Consider the following 17365-nt stretch of genomic DNA (forward strand, 5'->3'; position numbering starts at 1 on the left):
TTTCTATACGAGAGTGGTAAACACCCTAAATGTGCATATAAAAGCACAGCAGATTGCACATTAGAGGAAAATATTATGAGATAGGAAGTACATGTAATCTCTAAGGATGATGAAATAGCCCTATATATATATATATTTTTTGAAACATGTATCCAATTATTTAAAGATAGATTAGATGGGTGATGGGATATAATATAGAAATTTGAAAGATCTCGACAAAATTATATATTTAATGGGGACTGATTGGATGAAAATATCACATAGCACTCCATATATCCTTACTGTATATTATTGATCTGATATATTCCAAAAGCAATAGGGATATGACAAGCACATATAGATTATTATACAAATAAAAGCAAAGACTTTACATGAAATAATCTCAAGGACATCGTAATTATTGGACAATATTATATCATATATACAATTCATTTACAAAATATATATACAAAAAAACCCCCCTCTTTTTGATTTCACGTTTTTTCACACGTATATATAGTGGATAAACTGTCCACTTCATACAATGTCTCTTATTATTTTATTTTCACTTTTATTATTTTTCACTGCATTTTTTCACGTCCCCATCAATTATAATCACTTTCTTTTGTCACTTCACACAATTTAATGTGGATCATTATGTCAATTTCACTTCACTAACACATTACAGAAGATTCATGTCGTCCAACATATTATTTAAGTTTCACACAGATCACCTATACACATTCACGAGGTATCACCCTATCACGTAATAAATAGCTAAATATATATACTTCACATCACATTAACAGACTAAGTAATAGTCTGTTATAATTAATTAAAAAACTCAAAAACCTTTTATTCATAGACATCATTGTTCATTTCCCTTTCCCTATACTTAATTATGAGGGATAGGATGGGAGTCTACAGACCATAATATACAGTATCCCATTATCCCCAAAGTTAGTGATAAAATGCTTCCATTCTAGTAATAAATTCCCTCGGAGCAATTTGGCTAAATATTCGATGAGTACATCTTTAAACTTATAACAGAGTATTATCATTATAACCTTTACTCCTTTTAGAATTTCTTGGATGCGATAAGCATACCATTAGACATTTAGATAACAAGTGTAAATTGATTATATATCTTTAATTAGAGTGTCAGCATAAGCACGGGTATGAATGACGTGTCACGTCATTTTGTGACGCGTCACGCTATTTTGAAATGATTGGCTGAACTCTCTCTTATAGCCATCCTCGTTAGGACAATCGTGTTTGCCCTGAGGAAGCTGATGTGAAACGTGCACGTTGGTGGCGTTTCAGAGCGGCATAAAATCTGTCCGCTATACTTACTAAAAAATGTCACAACCATGTATATAAATGAAATGTAATTAACAGGTGGCGTCTCAGAGCGGCATGAAATCTGTTCGCTACACTTACTAAAAATGTCACAACCGTGTATATAAATGAAATGTAATTAACGGATATATGGAATAGAATTAGGACCATTCGCACTAGTACCTAGCCAGATCAGGAGTGATTTAAGGGAGCTATTAAGAGAATTCAATGTATATGCAGTAATTATGTACGAGCAATGTCAGTGATGGACCTGTGTGTAATAATACAATAAGTACTCAATACGTACCAGCAGCCGCAACAGTGTGGTACGTTTCAATGTGCAAAGATACCATTGCGTGGCAGGATTAATATATTTGGGCACTGAACCTTTGTTAATATACGGACACTGCACGCTTCCTTATAGCTGTCACAGGGAGGTGCAGACGGCAATTTTTAAAAATACATCAATTAAGTTTTAGATATTCCCTGAAATCGGGATAATCAACATAGATCACATCTAATTAAGACAAGCAGCTGCACTAAAATTGTAATACTGAAAATAGAAAAATAAATTGATGGTGATGTTATAAATATATTAACGGTGGTCTGATTAGGACATCCGTAATGATACAACATAGATCTGACTGGCAATAAATTTGGAGGAAATGAGATAGACTGTAATTGCCATAAGAACAGGTGTTGTGGTAATCAACCATACAATCTCTCAATATAAAAACAGCCACTGCAGAGACACGCTTATGATAATCAAAATTGCGTGTGGCTGTGTGTATAGGTCTAGGAACGGCTGCTGTGGTAATCAATCATTCACCCTCTTACAAAAACAGCCACCGCAGTGACACGTTAACTAAAACTGCGAGTGGGTTGTTATACAGGTGTGGAATCAAAACAATATAGATGTTTCAGTGTTGCTGTTCCCTTATCCAGTGAGAGACACATGAAAGATTTAAACATCAAACCATCATTGCAAAGACACATTAGGTGCATCTTCATTTGCTACAAAAAGACACTTATTGCATAGGTTTCAGTGACCCTCTGCCCGTACATATCTTGATACCCTTTGAAATATAGTTGAGAAATACATCAAATTATTAAATTACTGCACTATACATTTGACATATTATAATGGGATAAAATTAGAAAAGAAAGATATATAACATCTGAACATAAATATATCATGTATTGATTTATCCCATCACACTTATAAATTCCCTTAACATAGGAACCCCTGATTACAGGCAAGCAATATATGTGACAGTATTGTGTCAACTCAAAAGGGGATCGCAACACTGTATGATTTCAATCATGCTAGTGTATTGTTTCTATATCCTGTTTCAGTAATAAGAACAGGCAAATAACCCACTGTACAATTGAGTACAGAACGGGGGGGCATCATAGAAGGCAATTACAACTAAAAAGTGTAATGCCTCACGGGATATTCCTGTAACAAATTAACACTGTGGAAAGGAGATTTCAGTATAATTTATATAAGCTCAAGAAAGAATATCGTGAACCCATTCCATACGGAATTTTTTCCTCAGTCCCCTGTAAAGTGACACATCACTTAAAATCATACCAATTAATGGGTACAAGTCACGAATGGTCCGGAACTTTAGAATTAATAAATATAAATGAAATAAGTGACACAGAAAAAATTTTTAATTGATATAATATCTTTATTATTTAAACATTTTTCCAAATATATTTCACATCTATTTTAATTAATCACTAATAAAAGTTACTTTTTAGATCAAATCATTCTTTCTCCATTAGTGCGCCAACAAAGAGACAATCTTTTCTTCTTTTTGTGTCCATACGATAACCCCTCAAATTGGACACTCACCCTGGACCAGGTGTAAATGTTCCTCAAAAGGTATCTTTTTGGCGGTTTCACCTTCCCTGGTACATTCCTCCTGCAATGAATCAGGCCATTCGTGTTCCTCAGAAAAATGCAGTATTTATTCCAGGGTACAATCTTTTTAAAAATCCACGGTCAATACAACGACACCACAGCATTTATTTCCAAAGTATTCACGGACAACAATTAAAAAACATAAAAGGCTCTCCAGAAAAACACAGGGATAAAAAGACACCACTTCTCTATCTCACCCGGACTGAGAGGAGTACATGGTGTCCATAACCTAGATGATATTCGGCTAGTCCATGTGCATCAGAGAGTCCCCCTTTCACCACCAACGCGTTTCTGACACAAAGGTCCTTCCTCAGGGTCCCCAAAGACTGGAGTTGGGAAACACTGTTTTAATGTCTAAACCAGAGGTTCTCAAGATCATCCCCAAGGCATCCCAAGAGTCCAGGTTTTAAGTATGTCCATGCTTGGCCACAGGTGACTTAATTAGCACCTCAGTCAATTTGATTTATCTGTGCTGAGCCATGGATATACGTAAAACCTCATCTGTTGGAGTGCCTTAAGAACCACATTTGAGAACCTCTGGTCTAAACATTGGGATGGCAGATTCTGAGATGTTTAAAAAAAAAATCAGTTTGTTTTAATAAATATCTGCACATAAAAACAAGGCTTTTGTAAAATCTCACACTGAAAATGAGGCTTATTTGTGTGTTGTAGTAGCAGTAGTGTTTAATCACAGTGTCATTGCCTCTAAATTGTTGCACTTAATTTATTAATTTTGTTCTCAGATCCCACCTGTCAATGTATCACACCTGGATCATATAGAGGAACTGGTGATTAGCAGGTAATATCTGAGGCCTTTACCTCTACATGAAAAAGTTGTTGGACTTAGTTGGTCTGGTCTTAAAAAAATGCCATTAGGATACTACTGTGAAGAGAGAGAGAGAGAGAGAGAGGGAGGTAGATAAAGGTAGATGGAGTAGAGGGGAAAGGGTGACTGCAGGAATCTTTGTCATACCCCTTTTATATATCGACCCGGCATATTGCCGATTTGACATGGGTCACTATGCGGTGTGATAGGGGTCAGTGTCGAATTTCCAGGAACGCCTGACCCGATAATTCAACCCGGGAATAAACAAGGGTTATTCCCAGGTTTAATACCAGGGTCAGGTGTAGCGTGAATGGGTTGCTGGGTCGATGTGACCCGGGACCCGTTCACAGCATAGGGAGAGGCGGTGCGTAGAGGATCTCATCTCCCAGCACCACCTCCGCCCCCAATGCCGGTTCCGCCCCCCACCTGTGATAGCAACGCAACCAAATGTGAAAGGGTCCTATGCCGGGTCAGTGTGTGTGTTTATTTGAGAGACACGCTAGCTGCAACTGCAGTGCACGATAAAGCAATCTGCAAACAGACACTGGTAGAACCTGCAGTCCAGTGCTGCAAACAGGCTGTTGTGTATGTTTGAACTTGCACGTGAGAAGCAGCATACGTTACTGTACTTAGTGGTTGTGGACGAGTCCTCATCACCTGCACCCCAAAAATAACAAGTGCAAAAATACAAAAGTCTCAGTCTTTAAAAAAAAAAATTGCATGGTAAAGGTGACAGTCCCTCCTTTCCCTGTCTCATTGTACATTCACTTATGTGGTGGCAGTTAAGTTCATCTACATTAGTTTACTCTTGTCCTGGGGTAAAAAATAAAATCAATCATGGATCAGTCAATAAAAGAGCAGGAGGAGCAACCCAGTTCTAGCGCTGACAGTCAGAGTAGTAATTCAACATCTACTAAAGTAGATCAAGGGGAGAGAAGATGGAAGAAAGGGCACATCAAATCTAAACAGTGTTTCACAATCTTATTCACTTACCTGATGATTTTTCCCCCCCCAAAAAATGCTCAGAAATTATAATTTTTTTCTGAGTGAAATAGGTGAAGAACATGAATTTAACCTTATCCAAAATGGTTTTAGTAAAAAAAAAAAAAAAAAAACATTTTTTATTTTTAAATATTTGTAAAAAAATATATTGTTCCCCCCAAAAAACATTGGAACATCGGTAAGCACCCCCAAAACATCGGGAACATCGGAAACATCACGACCATCGCGACTTTCGTTTTAACAACAGCCGCTGGGGAGGGGGGTACTGCTGCGCTGACCGATCAGCAATGAATGGGAGCACGGCAAACACTGGGGGAGGGTGCAGGAAGGCAGAGGGACAATCCGTTCTATAATAGAGTGGCAGCAGAGGGAAGTTTCTCTTTCCTGCAGCTGCAAACACTGTGTATCTGACTGTTTGCATCCTATCTATTGGGAAAGCATGGCCAAACGAAGACAGGTATCTTCTGTAACCGTGCATGGAGGGTTTTAGTAAATCTAGTAAAACTGGGATACGGTCGTTAGGTCAAAACAGCTTTGGTCGACAGTCATTAGGTCGACCACTGAAGGTCGAAATGCATTAGGTCGACATGGTCAATAGGTCGACACTGCCATTAGGCCGACATGTACTAGGTCAACAGGTCAAAAGGTCGACATGAGCTCTTCACATTTTTTTTCTTCATTTTTTGGATTTTTTTCATACTTAATGATCCACGTGGACTATGATTGGAACGGTAACCTTGCCCAAAGCATGGCGAGCGAAGCAAGCCATGCGAGGGGACACGGTGCACTAATTGGGGTTCCCCGTCACTTTACGAAGAAAATGACGCCAAAAACAGTAAAAAAAAAACCAATGTCGACCTTTTGACCTGTCGACCTAGTACATGTCGGCCTATTGTCCCTGTCGACATAATGCATGTCGACCTTCCATGGTCGACCTAATGACTGTCGACCTAAGTTATGTCTATCCAACAACCCTTTCTCCCATTACATGTGTATAAAAGTGCAAGTGGACATTGACTAATAAAACAATAATGAGTTTTAAATTTTAATCAATGCTTATACTGTAATTATGCCGTTACTGAGTTTTATTTAATCAGTGAAAGAATAATAAACTCATACAATGGAATGAATCATATGTTTCTTCGCTGTATATCATTTAATTACTTATACCTGTATATTCTGTTGCTACCTGACAGTTGCAAAAATGTTTATACAAACAGTATGACAAACACATTTGTATCATGAGAATCTTGATTCATTATATAAAAGCATAGAATAGAGACTTGGAACAAGTAAATAAAACATTTACTAAAGCATATATTATTACCTTTAGAGTAAATCCGAATATAAAATATACAAATATTCATTATTTACAAACTTTAAAGGGAGTTATAGAGAAATATTAATCTGGTTTATCAGATCTGAGGTTAGAATATTATGTGGTATAAAACAGTAAGAAAAGACTACGGGGTATATTTACTAAGATTCGTGTTTCTGCCGATTTGGTGGGAGTTTGATCTCAAATTTTATCGGACGTATTTTTCTGCAACTTTTTGTAATCATTTTCGGGAATTTAAAAAGCTGCTGAGTTTTTGTTTTTCGTATTTTCCGATGTCGATGCCATTCGTATTGTCGGGCAGTGTTTTACGGGAGTGATGAGTAAAACACTGCTGGACATAACACAATGAAGTCCGGCCACATCGGTGAGATCCGTGCAGGGCTTCATTGTGTACAGTATTAAAAGAGTTTAAAGTTTAAAAAAAAAATTGCGTAGGGTCCCTGTTATGCACACCAGTGCCTGCAAGAAAGTACTGGTGTCAGAACTGTTATGCACTCCAGTGTCTGCAGGAATGTACTGGTGTTTGAACTGTTATGCAAAACAAATGGACTCACAGACAAACTGGGGAATATGACATAACGTACACAGAAGGTGATAGGGTAACAAAATACACACAAAGTGAACAGAGAAGCCCAGAGGCTAAGGAACTGGGTATCTCCCTTGTATTAGAACTGCTCAGATAGAAAAAGCAAGATGTTGTGTTTTAATACGTAAAGAACCCGAAATGCTGTTGCTAAGGGCAACAGCAAAACCCTAAAGGGTTACCAACGGGTGTGGCAGTAAACTCCTTGGTCAGAGATGGAATGATAGACACAAGGAGAGTCTCCACAATCTTAATTCTCACTTGCAGTGCACAGGTTTTAGCTTACTGCCACTAAACTGACCCCTGACACCTAGCACAGTGAGACAGGATTAGACAGGCAAGTCTTAGAATGCAGCCGCAAACTTGCTAAGTTCACAGAGTAGTAACAGAACCCCAGCAAGCTAAACGACTGACTCCAGTCTTACTGCTAGGTCTGGATTGGCAGAGTGTAATACCAAATCCCCAGGCCTATTTGCAGTAAGCAACAAACAAATACAAAGCTACACAGTACTGGCTAACTTTCATGAACTGACTAACCAACAAAGATTCAGCAGCATCTGCTTACTCTGAAAAGAGGCCTTATAAAGCAGGTGCTGTCCACGCCCCACTCAGACCTCACAGACTGTGAGCACAAAAACCAGCACCGGATCCCCTGCCGTGCACAGAGCCTATAACCACTGCACAGCAAAAGACCCGAACCGGAGTATCAGCTGCGCTCAGGTTACTCCACTAGCACTTGTCTCCCGGTTGCCATGACGACGTGGCAGCACAGGGCAGGAGACCCTAACAGTACCCCCCCTCTGACGAGGGGTCAAAGAACCCCTACCACCGGGTTTATCGGGGAACTGCGAGAAGAAAGAGCGTATCAGTCTGGGGGCATGAAGATCACAACTGCGCACCCACGACCGCTCCTCCGGGCCATACTCCTTCCAGTGCACCAAAAATGACAGCCGACCCCGAACCACCTTGGAGTCAAGAATCCTTTCAACAACAAACTCCCTCTGGCCACGTATCAGAAGAGGGGAAGGTCTTCCACTGGAAGAAGGATTACTAATCGCCCGTTTTAAAAGGGAACAATGAAATGTTTTATTGATACCCAAAGAACGGGGCAGATCTAACTGAAATGCCACCGGATTGATAACCCTGGTGATCTTATAAGGGCCGATGAACCGGGGGCCTAACTTATGAGATGGCTGTCTCAACTTCAAATTCTTGGTAGACAACCAGACGAAGTCTCCTAATTTGAAGCTGCAGGGTCTTTTCCGCTTATCAAAAACCCTTTTGGTCACTAATGACACAGACACAAGGGCTTTCTTCACTTTCCGCCAAATACCTCTAAGGACCAAAACCACAGAGGAACCACCAGGCGTGGAGTCCAGGGGGTCAAAAGAATTGGCCTTAGGATGATGCCCATACACTCAAAGGAAGGGAGAGATCCCTGTAGCAGAGTGAGCCGCGTTGTTATAGGCAAACTCCGCCATGGACAGATGAGCAACCCAGTCAGTCTGACACTTGGAGACATAACACCTGAGGAACTGCTCCAAGGACTGGTTCACCCTTTCAGTCTGCCCATTAGACAGCGGATGGTAGCCTGACGACAAGCTGACAGAAATCTGGAGATCGGAACAAAATGCCCTCCAGAATTTGGCCACAAACTGGGATCCGCGGTCAGAGACCACATCAAGTGGCAACCCGTGGAGACGCACAACATGCAGCATAAATAATTCAGAGAGGCGTCTGGCTGATGGCAGCCCAACCAGTGGAACGAAGTGCGCCATCTTCGAAAACCTGTCAACGACAACCCAGATGGCTGTCATCCCCGAGGATTTGGGCAAGTCCACCACAAAATCCATTGAAATGTGGGTCCATGGCTTAGATGGAATAGAGAGTGGATGTAATGGGCCAACAGGAACCCCTCTAGGAGTCTTATTTCGGGCACAGATGTCACATGCCCGAACCCACTGATCCACATCCTTAGCCACCGAGGGCCACCACACCGCCCTAGATAGCAACTCCCGAGTTCTGGCAATACCCGGGTGACCTGCCGACTTCTTGGCATGGAATTCCAGGAACACTCGCTGTCTTAACCTAGGAGGCACAAACAAAAGACCTACCGGAAGGTCTGGAGGAGCCTGCTCCTGTGCTCTAAGGACTAATGATAAGAGGTCCTGGGTAATGCCCACTTTAATACATGATGGGGAAACAATGGGCAACGGCTCCTCGGTGGTCTCCTGGATTGGAGCAAAACTCCGCGAGAGCGCATCAGCCTTGATGTTTTTTGACCCAGGGCGATATGTTATCAAAAAATTAAAGCGAGCAAAAAACAAAGCCCATCGTGCCTGCCTGGCATTGAGACGCTTCGCTGACTCTAAATATGCCAGATTCTTATGGTCAGTGAGAATTGAGACCACAAACTTAGCCCCCTCAAGCCAGTGTCTCCACTCCTCGAGTGCATCCTTAATAGCCAACAATTCCCGGTTACCCACGTCATAATTCATCTCGGCAGGCGAAAATTTACGGGAAAAGTAAGCACAGGGATGAAGGCGATTATCAGACACTCCCATCTGAGAAAGCACTGCCCCAATACCCATCTCAGAGGCATCCACCTCCACCACAAAAGGACGCTCTGGATCTGGGTGTCGCAGCACCTTGGCCGAAACAAATGCCCTTTTGAGACGGGCAAAAGCCGCTTTAGCCTCACAAGACCAGTGAGCAACATCCGCCCCTTTCTTAGTGAGTGCCACCAAGGGCGCCACTATAGACGAAAATCCAGCGATAAATCGTCTATAAAAATTCGCAAAGCCCAGGAAACGCTGAAGCGCCTTCAAACTAGTGGGCTGCACCCAATCCAGGACTGCCTGTACCTTGGAACCCTCCATTTGGAAACCTTCTGGGGAGATAATATATCCTAGAAATGCGATTTGCTGAACTTCAAATTCGCACTTCTCCAGCTTCGCCCCAAGCCGGTGGTCTCTGAGTTTCTGGAGGACTAAGCGTACATGCTTCCGATGTTCCTCCAGGGAATGGGAGAAGATTAGGATGTCATCTAAGTATACAACTAAGAATCTATCCAAATATTCCCTGAGCACATCATTCATGAAATCCTGGAAGACTGCCGGGGCATTACAGAGCCCAAAAGGCATCACCAAATATTCATAATGCCCTGAGTGGGTATTAAAGGCAGTCTTCCATTCATCCCCCTCTCTTATTCGGATTAGATTGTACGCACCGCGTAGGTCAATCTTAGAAAAAATGGTGGCAGTACGAAGCTGGTCAAACAAGACCGAAATGAGAGGCAGTGGGTATGAGTTTTTAATCGTGATACGGTTCAATTCCCTGAAGTCGATGCAGGGTCGCAACGAACCGTCCTTTTTACCCACGAAGAAGAACCCCGACCCAACTGGAGACTGTGAAGGTCTGATAAATCCCTTAGCCAAGTTCTCCTGAATGTACTCTGCCATAGCCTGAGTCTCAGGACGTGACAGGGAGTACAACCTGCTCTTGGGAAGCTTAGCATTTGGCAACAAATCAATGGCACAGTCATAGGGGCGATGGGGAGGTAGTACCTCTGCAACTTTTTTGGAGAACACGTCTGCAAAATCTGCATAACACCCTGGCAATCCTGGCAAACTTAGCTGCGAGAGCCTGACTGGAAGGCTCAAGCAACTCCTGAAACAATCAGTACCCCAACTAAGAATCTCCCCAGAGACCCAGTCAAATTGAGGATTGTGGGCCCTTAACCAGGGTAACCCCAACACCAATGGGGCAAAAGTACAGACAGTCACATAAAAGGACAATTTTTCAGAGTGTGTGGCTCCAATAAACAAAGAAATCTGGCTAGTGCAAGAGGTAATTTTACCTTGGGATAATGGTTCCCCGTTTAACCCACAAATCTCAATTTCCGATGCCAAGGGTACTAAGGGAACAGAGTGTTTCAGGGCGAATTGGCGGTCCATAAAAACCCCGTCGGCCCCACTGTCCACAAAGGCCTCAGTCTTGACAGTTTGACCGAGGATCTTCAAGGTCACCGGAATGATAAAAGTCTTCTTGGGAAATTCTGACTTCTGGCCTGACAGGATATTTCCCATCACCCTCAGGCCCTGAAGTTTTCCGGCTTTTCTGGGCATGATACTACCACATGACCTTTATTCCCACAGTACAAACACAACCCCTGCTGTCTCCTCCGCGTCTTCTCACGCGAGGAGAGGCGGGTAGCCCCAATCTGCATAGGCTCCTCAGAAAATTCCTCAGAGTCTGAGGTTCCCTTGGGAAGGAAGGAAATCTCAGTCTCCCTTTCAAGCCTACGCTCTCTCAGCCGTCTATCCACCCGGATGGATAACTGCATGAGCTGATCCAAGCTATCAGGCAAGGGATATTGTACCAGTTGGTCCTTTATCTGGTTAGAAAGACCTCTTCGGTACTGGTGTCTCAGGGCTGGGTCATTCCACTGGGTATCATGGGCCAACCTCCGAAACTCCGTACAGTAAACCTCAACTGGCCTTCGCCCTTGCTTAAGGATCGAAATCTGAGCCTCGGCTGAAGCCGTCTTGTCAGGGTCATCATACAACATGCCCAGTGCCGTAAAAAAAGCATCAACACTTTTAAGCGACGGACAGTCAGGCTGCAACCCATATGCCCAGACCTGTGGGTCCCCTTGTAGCAAGGAAATCACTATGCCCACACGCTGAATCTCCGACCCAGAAGACTGAGGCCTAAGCCGGAAGTATAGCTTGCAGCTCTCCTTGAAACAAAAGAACTGCGAGCGATCTCCAGAAAAACGATCCGGGAGATTTACTTTCGGCTCCTTAACCCCTGCAGGTGCTGCTGCTGCGGGAGCTCCGCCAGCAGCCTGGGAGGTGTGCATTTTAATGGACAAATCATTAAATTGTCGAGTCAGGACCTGCACCTGATCGACCACCTGTTGCAACGTATTTTGAGGGGTATGCTCCATATTCCCACAAAATTTCAACAGCAGTATTGGGCTGCTGAATATGTTATGCACACCAGTGCCTGCAAGAAAGTACTGGTGTCAGAACTGTTATGCACTCCAGTGTCTGTAGGAATGTACTGGTGTTTGAACTGTTATGCAAAACAAATGGACTCACAGACAAACTGGGGAATATGACATAACGTACACAGAAGGTGATAGGGTAACAAAATACACACAAAGTGAACAGAGAAGCCCAGAGGCTAAGGAACTGGGTATCTCCCTTGTATTAGAACTGCTCAGATAGAAAAAGCAAGATGTTGTGTTTTAATACGTAAAGAACCCGAAATGCTGTTGCTAAGGGCAACAGCAAAACCCTAAAGGGTTACCAACGGGTGTGGCAGTAAACTCCTTGGTCAGAGATGGAATGATAGACACAAGGAGAGTCTCCACAATCTTAATTCTCACTTGCAGTGCACAGGTTTTAGCTTACTGCCACTAAACTGACCCCTGACACCTAGCACAGTGAGACAGGATTAGACAGGCAAGTCTTAGAATGCAGCCGCAAACTTGCTAAGTTCACAGAGTAGTAACAGAACCCCAGCAAGCTAAACGACTGACTCCAGTCTTACTGCTAGGTCTGGATTGGCAGAGTGTAATACCAAATCCCCAGGCCTATTTGCAGTAAGCAACAAACAAATACAAAGCTACACAGTACTGGCTAACTTTCATGAACTGACTAACCAACAAAGATTCAGCAGCATCTGCTTACTCTGAAAAGAGGCCTTATAAAGCAGGTGCTGTCCACGCCCCACTCAGACCTCACAGACTGTGAGCACAAAAACCAGCACCGGATCCCCTGCCGTGCACAGAGCCTATAAGCACTGCACAGCAAAAGACCCGAACCGGAGTATCAGCTGCGCTCAGGTTACTCCACTAGCACTTGTCTCCCGGTTGCCATGACGACGTGGCAGCACAGGGCAGGAGACCCTAACAGTCCCCCCTCCTCCTAAGCACAACCAGCCTCGGGCTCTTTGAGTCGGTCCTGGTTGTTTAAATACCGGGGGAAAATTGACTGGGGTACCCCCGTATTTAGACAACCAGCACCGGTTGTATGAAATAACAGTCGTGTTTGACAGATGGTCTTTTCATTTGTATTTGTGTGGTCAGCAGTGTATCTCAATATGAATAGCCCCAACACTGCCGAGATTTGTGTTTAGTAAATTCCGTGATCACACTTAGACAAAAAACAAACAAACAAATGAAATCGGGACCTTAGTAAATATACCCCTACAACTTTTAAATAGGTGGCATGGGGATCACGGCAGTTGGAATAGCGACACAGGCATCTCAAGTTTAGGCTGCAGGGTTAGGGTTTGGCTGCGCCCCAGTTGGTTAGCCATGGCTGCAACTAGGGGGGGCGCATGTGCCCCAGGCGCCGGACTAGATGTGTGTGTGTGTGTGTGTGTGTGTCTGTATGTATGCTGTGCAGACTTGGGACGACTGGACAGTACCTACAGTAGCAGGGAGTAATGAGAGGTCCAACAGATGGAGCTCCCTGTCATGGTTATGTTACTGGTGGTGTCATGACGCATCGCTATGGAGACATAGCATACCACCATACCTGGGGGGGGGGGGGGGCGGTTATAGTCACACGCTGGGTGCTGCTGGCAGCGCACTGGACACCACCACAGTACTTGTTGATAGTGATGACTTGGTGTCACTCCACACCCAGTGGCCGGTGATGGTACAGTCCGGCTTCCGCTCCTGCTCCCGAAGCATTATGGTGTCTCCATGTCCACTGCTGCCATGACTCCAAGCTCCAGGGCGGGGACCCACAAGCTTTGTTCATCCGAGCCGACAAGGGAACCAGCTGTTGAGTGACCCTAGCCTTGATAGCGTCTACAGTATCAGGTCTGGGGGTCCGGTGCTGTGCAGCCAGGGGTCCTGTCATCCTGGAGTAAGACCTGGGTATGTCATGGCTCCCAGGGACCCTCCTATCCTAGTGTAAGACCCCTTTTTTGCAGGCTGTCCCTTTATAAACTGTGGTAGGGAGGGAGTTGGATATTAAATTTAAGTTGCTCTCCTGCCTCGGCGACAGATATCCTAGTTTCCGGCAAATCGACCCAACCTGTAGCATGACCAATCTTGCTATGTATACCTTAACCCTCTTTGTATTCACCATCAGTGGCATCCCTAGAAGTGTGTGGACCACACCACTTCATACAATTCTAGAGATTCACACCAAAATATCAGAGCTGCTCTGCTATTTTTGTGTCACCCCCTAGGATGGTGTCACCCAGCAACAGCGATATTGGTGATGGATGATGTGCACGTCATCCACACTGTGCTGGTAGAGGCTGTACAGCTGCTCTCGGAGCGCTGGGCAAGTACCCCAGAGTAATGGAATGCGCCTAACCCCAAAACATACACCAGGGGGCACAGCTTCACAGATATAAGGCCATGCCCCCTTTGGCACATAGCCACAATGGGCATTGGGTAACACCAAACCCAGTGATGCTGCTGTTCTGCATTACTATCGGGCACCTCTCAATAGCAGTGTACATGATTGAAAACATATATATGGTGGACTATTCACCACTGCTCTTCTAGGCAGAGCAGTGACTGACAGGAGCCTCCCAACTGCCACTTTCTGCCACTGCAGGACACTGCGGCCCTCGGGTTGGACAGCGGGACAGTCCCAAAAAGATTCAATTCCATGCCAGAGGGCGAGGAGGAGATTGTAAAGAATGTGCTTTCCCGCGCTGCTCGTGACCTATGCTGTACAGAGGCGCACAGACGGGATCTGACCAGAGTATGCGGCCGGATAATCCAGATAATGATATCCAGTTAATGATACACAACCAGAGGTGGGTCAGAGTCAGGACTAGCCTGTTTCATTTAATGAGTTTAGTACAGTAGGTGCAGGCTGGAATCTGTCCCAGGCAATAGTGCCACAGGCAGTGACGTGCGTCCCTGGCCACAGGACAACATATAACAAGTAGGAGGCGGCCAGGAATACAGGAGAATAGCATCCCCAGTCTGCAGAGGTGAGGATGAGAGTATTTATTTATATTTATTAACAGTTTCTTACATAGCGCAGCATATTCCGTTGCGCTTTACAATTAGAACAACAGTAATATAACAAAACTAGGTAAAAACACACAGACATAGATGTAGGAAGGCCCTGCTCGCAAGCTTACAAGAGTAGAGATCATGCTCTGTCTTATATACTGTAGCTTATCGCAGCACATCACAATGTGGCTATCCCTACCCTAACCCAAAGGGCTATTTCACACTGGCTGGTTTTCGTCAGGCGGCAAAAATCCGTCCACTTTTTGGCCATGTACTTTTGTTAATCAAGTATTGGAGCACACAGCAGCTTACAGACGGCACAGTTGCTATGCTACAGCCATCCATATGCACTGAGTTGGACGGCTGACGTCCGGCTTCTGCTGCTGCCTCTGCACACACCCAGACTGGGTTGGCCATATGGGTCTTATCTGTCTTCAAATTCGACGTTTCTATCTATTCATGATGCAGTGAAAAGAGTAGAGACACTGGGGGTCATTCCGAGTTGGCAGCTCGCTAGCAACTTTTTGCAGCGCTGCGATCAGGTTAAATCTCGGCAAAACTGCGCATGCGAATGCACCGCAATTCGCAGGTGCATCATAGGGGTACAAAGAGGATCGGTGCTGGGCGATGGATTTAACAAAGAATCCATTCGCACAGCCGATCGCAAGGAGATTGACAGGAAGAGGGCGTTTATGGGTGTCAACTGACCGTTTTCTGGGAGTGGTAGGAAAAACGCAGGCGTGTCCAAACGTTTGCAGGGCGGGTGTCTGACGTCAATTCCGGTACCGGACAGGCTGAAGTGATCGCAGCAGCTGAGTAAGTCCTGGGCTATTTAGAAAGTGCACAAGATCTTTTTGTACCGCTCTGCTACACATGCGATCGCACACTTGCAAAGCGAAAACACAGTCCTCTATAGGCGGCGACAATCTGATCGCAGCACAGCAAAAATTAGCTAGCGAGCGATCAACTCGGAATGACCCCCACTGAGTGCCTGAATTTTACCAGTAACTGCAAATAATTTCCACTCTACTGTACCACACGTCATCATGAGTGGAGTGTAAATGGGGAGGTCATGTACATGTAAGCTGTCCTACTTAGTAATATGTATACATAATAAAAAATAAAACAAAATATCTTAGTTACTTTTTTTTATTATTCTGTTAAATTGCCATTTATCAAATGAGGGATAAAAATTAATCAATTAAAATAATACACTTAGGCAGAGGGGCGGCCATTACTGTTGTACATAGGGGTGCCCTGACCCCTAAATCCGCCCCTATATGTTGCATAAGAGTTATCAGGATGGGTTGTTTTGTATGGTGTAATGTAAAATGTTTTGTGTGCGATATTGCAGTCACTAGAATGTTCTCTACATTGTATGGACGACACTATATTGTGTATTAAGTAATTGCTTGGTAATGTATACCCTACAGTGGTATCCGGATTCCAGGTTGACACCCATTAGGTCGACACCCATTGGTCGACAGTGGAAAGGTCGACACTAGAAACAGGTCGAATGGCCATTATGTTAACATCAACAAGGTCACCATGAAAAAAGGTCGACATGAGTTTTTCAAATTTTTTGGGGTAGGGACTTTTTTTATACGTTACGATCCACGTGGACTGTGATTGGGAAGCGGTAGCGGAGCGAGGCACCTTGACCGCAGCATGGCGAGTGAAGTGAGCCATGCGAGGGGATACGGTGCCCTAATTGAGGTTCCCGGTCACTTGAGGGAGAAAACGGCACCCAAAAAAATAAAAAAAACCTCATATCGACCTTTTTTCATGACAACCTTGTTGATGTCAACCTCATGGCCGCGTCGACCTATTTCTAGTGTCGACCTACCCACTGTCGACCGATGGGTGTCGACTTGATGGGTGTCGACCTTGAGTCCCAGACCCCATTACAGTACAGTGCACTATGTTCTTAAAAATGAATCATTACAGGTGAGACATTATTCATGTAATATAAACACGTACTGCTTATTATTCTATAATGGAAATGGTATATCTTTAGCACAGGTGTGTTATATTATTGAAAGACAACATGAAATGCAATTGCTTCCTTTGTCTGTTTGGCCAGAGTTTCCTATTTGCTCTGCAGGACGGAGAATTACTTGTCCTGACTCCTGATGTATCAGCCACAAACATACAGACATGTTTGGGGTTAAAAAGTTTGCACTATAATGTTCAGCACACTTTGTGTTATTCACAGTTGTTAGCAAACCAAAAAAAAGCACACAATTAGGCAAAACCATGTTGCACTGCAGGTGGGGCAGATGTAAGATGTGCAGAGAGATTAATACCCCTTTTCCACCGCCAGCTGGAACACGGGTTATTGCACACGAGCGCGCATAACCCGTGTT

The sequence above is a fragment of the Pseudophryne corroboree genome, chromosome 8 (genome assembly GCF_028390025.1).
Source record: "Pseudophryne corroboree isolate aPseCor3 chromosome 8, aPseCor3.hap2, whole genome shotgun sequence".
Lineage (NCBI taxonomy): Eukaryota > Metazoa > Chordata > Amphibia > Anura > Myobatrachidae > Pseudophryne > Pseudophryne corroboree.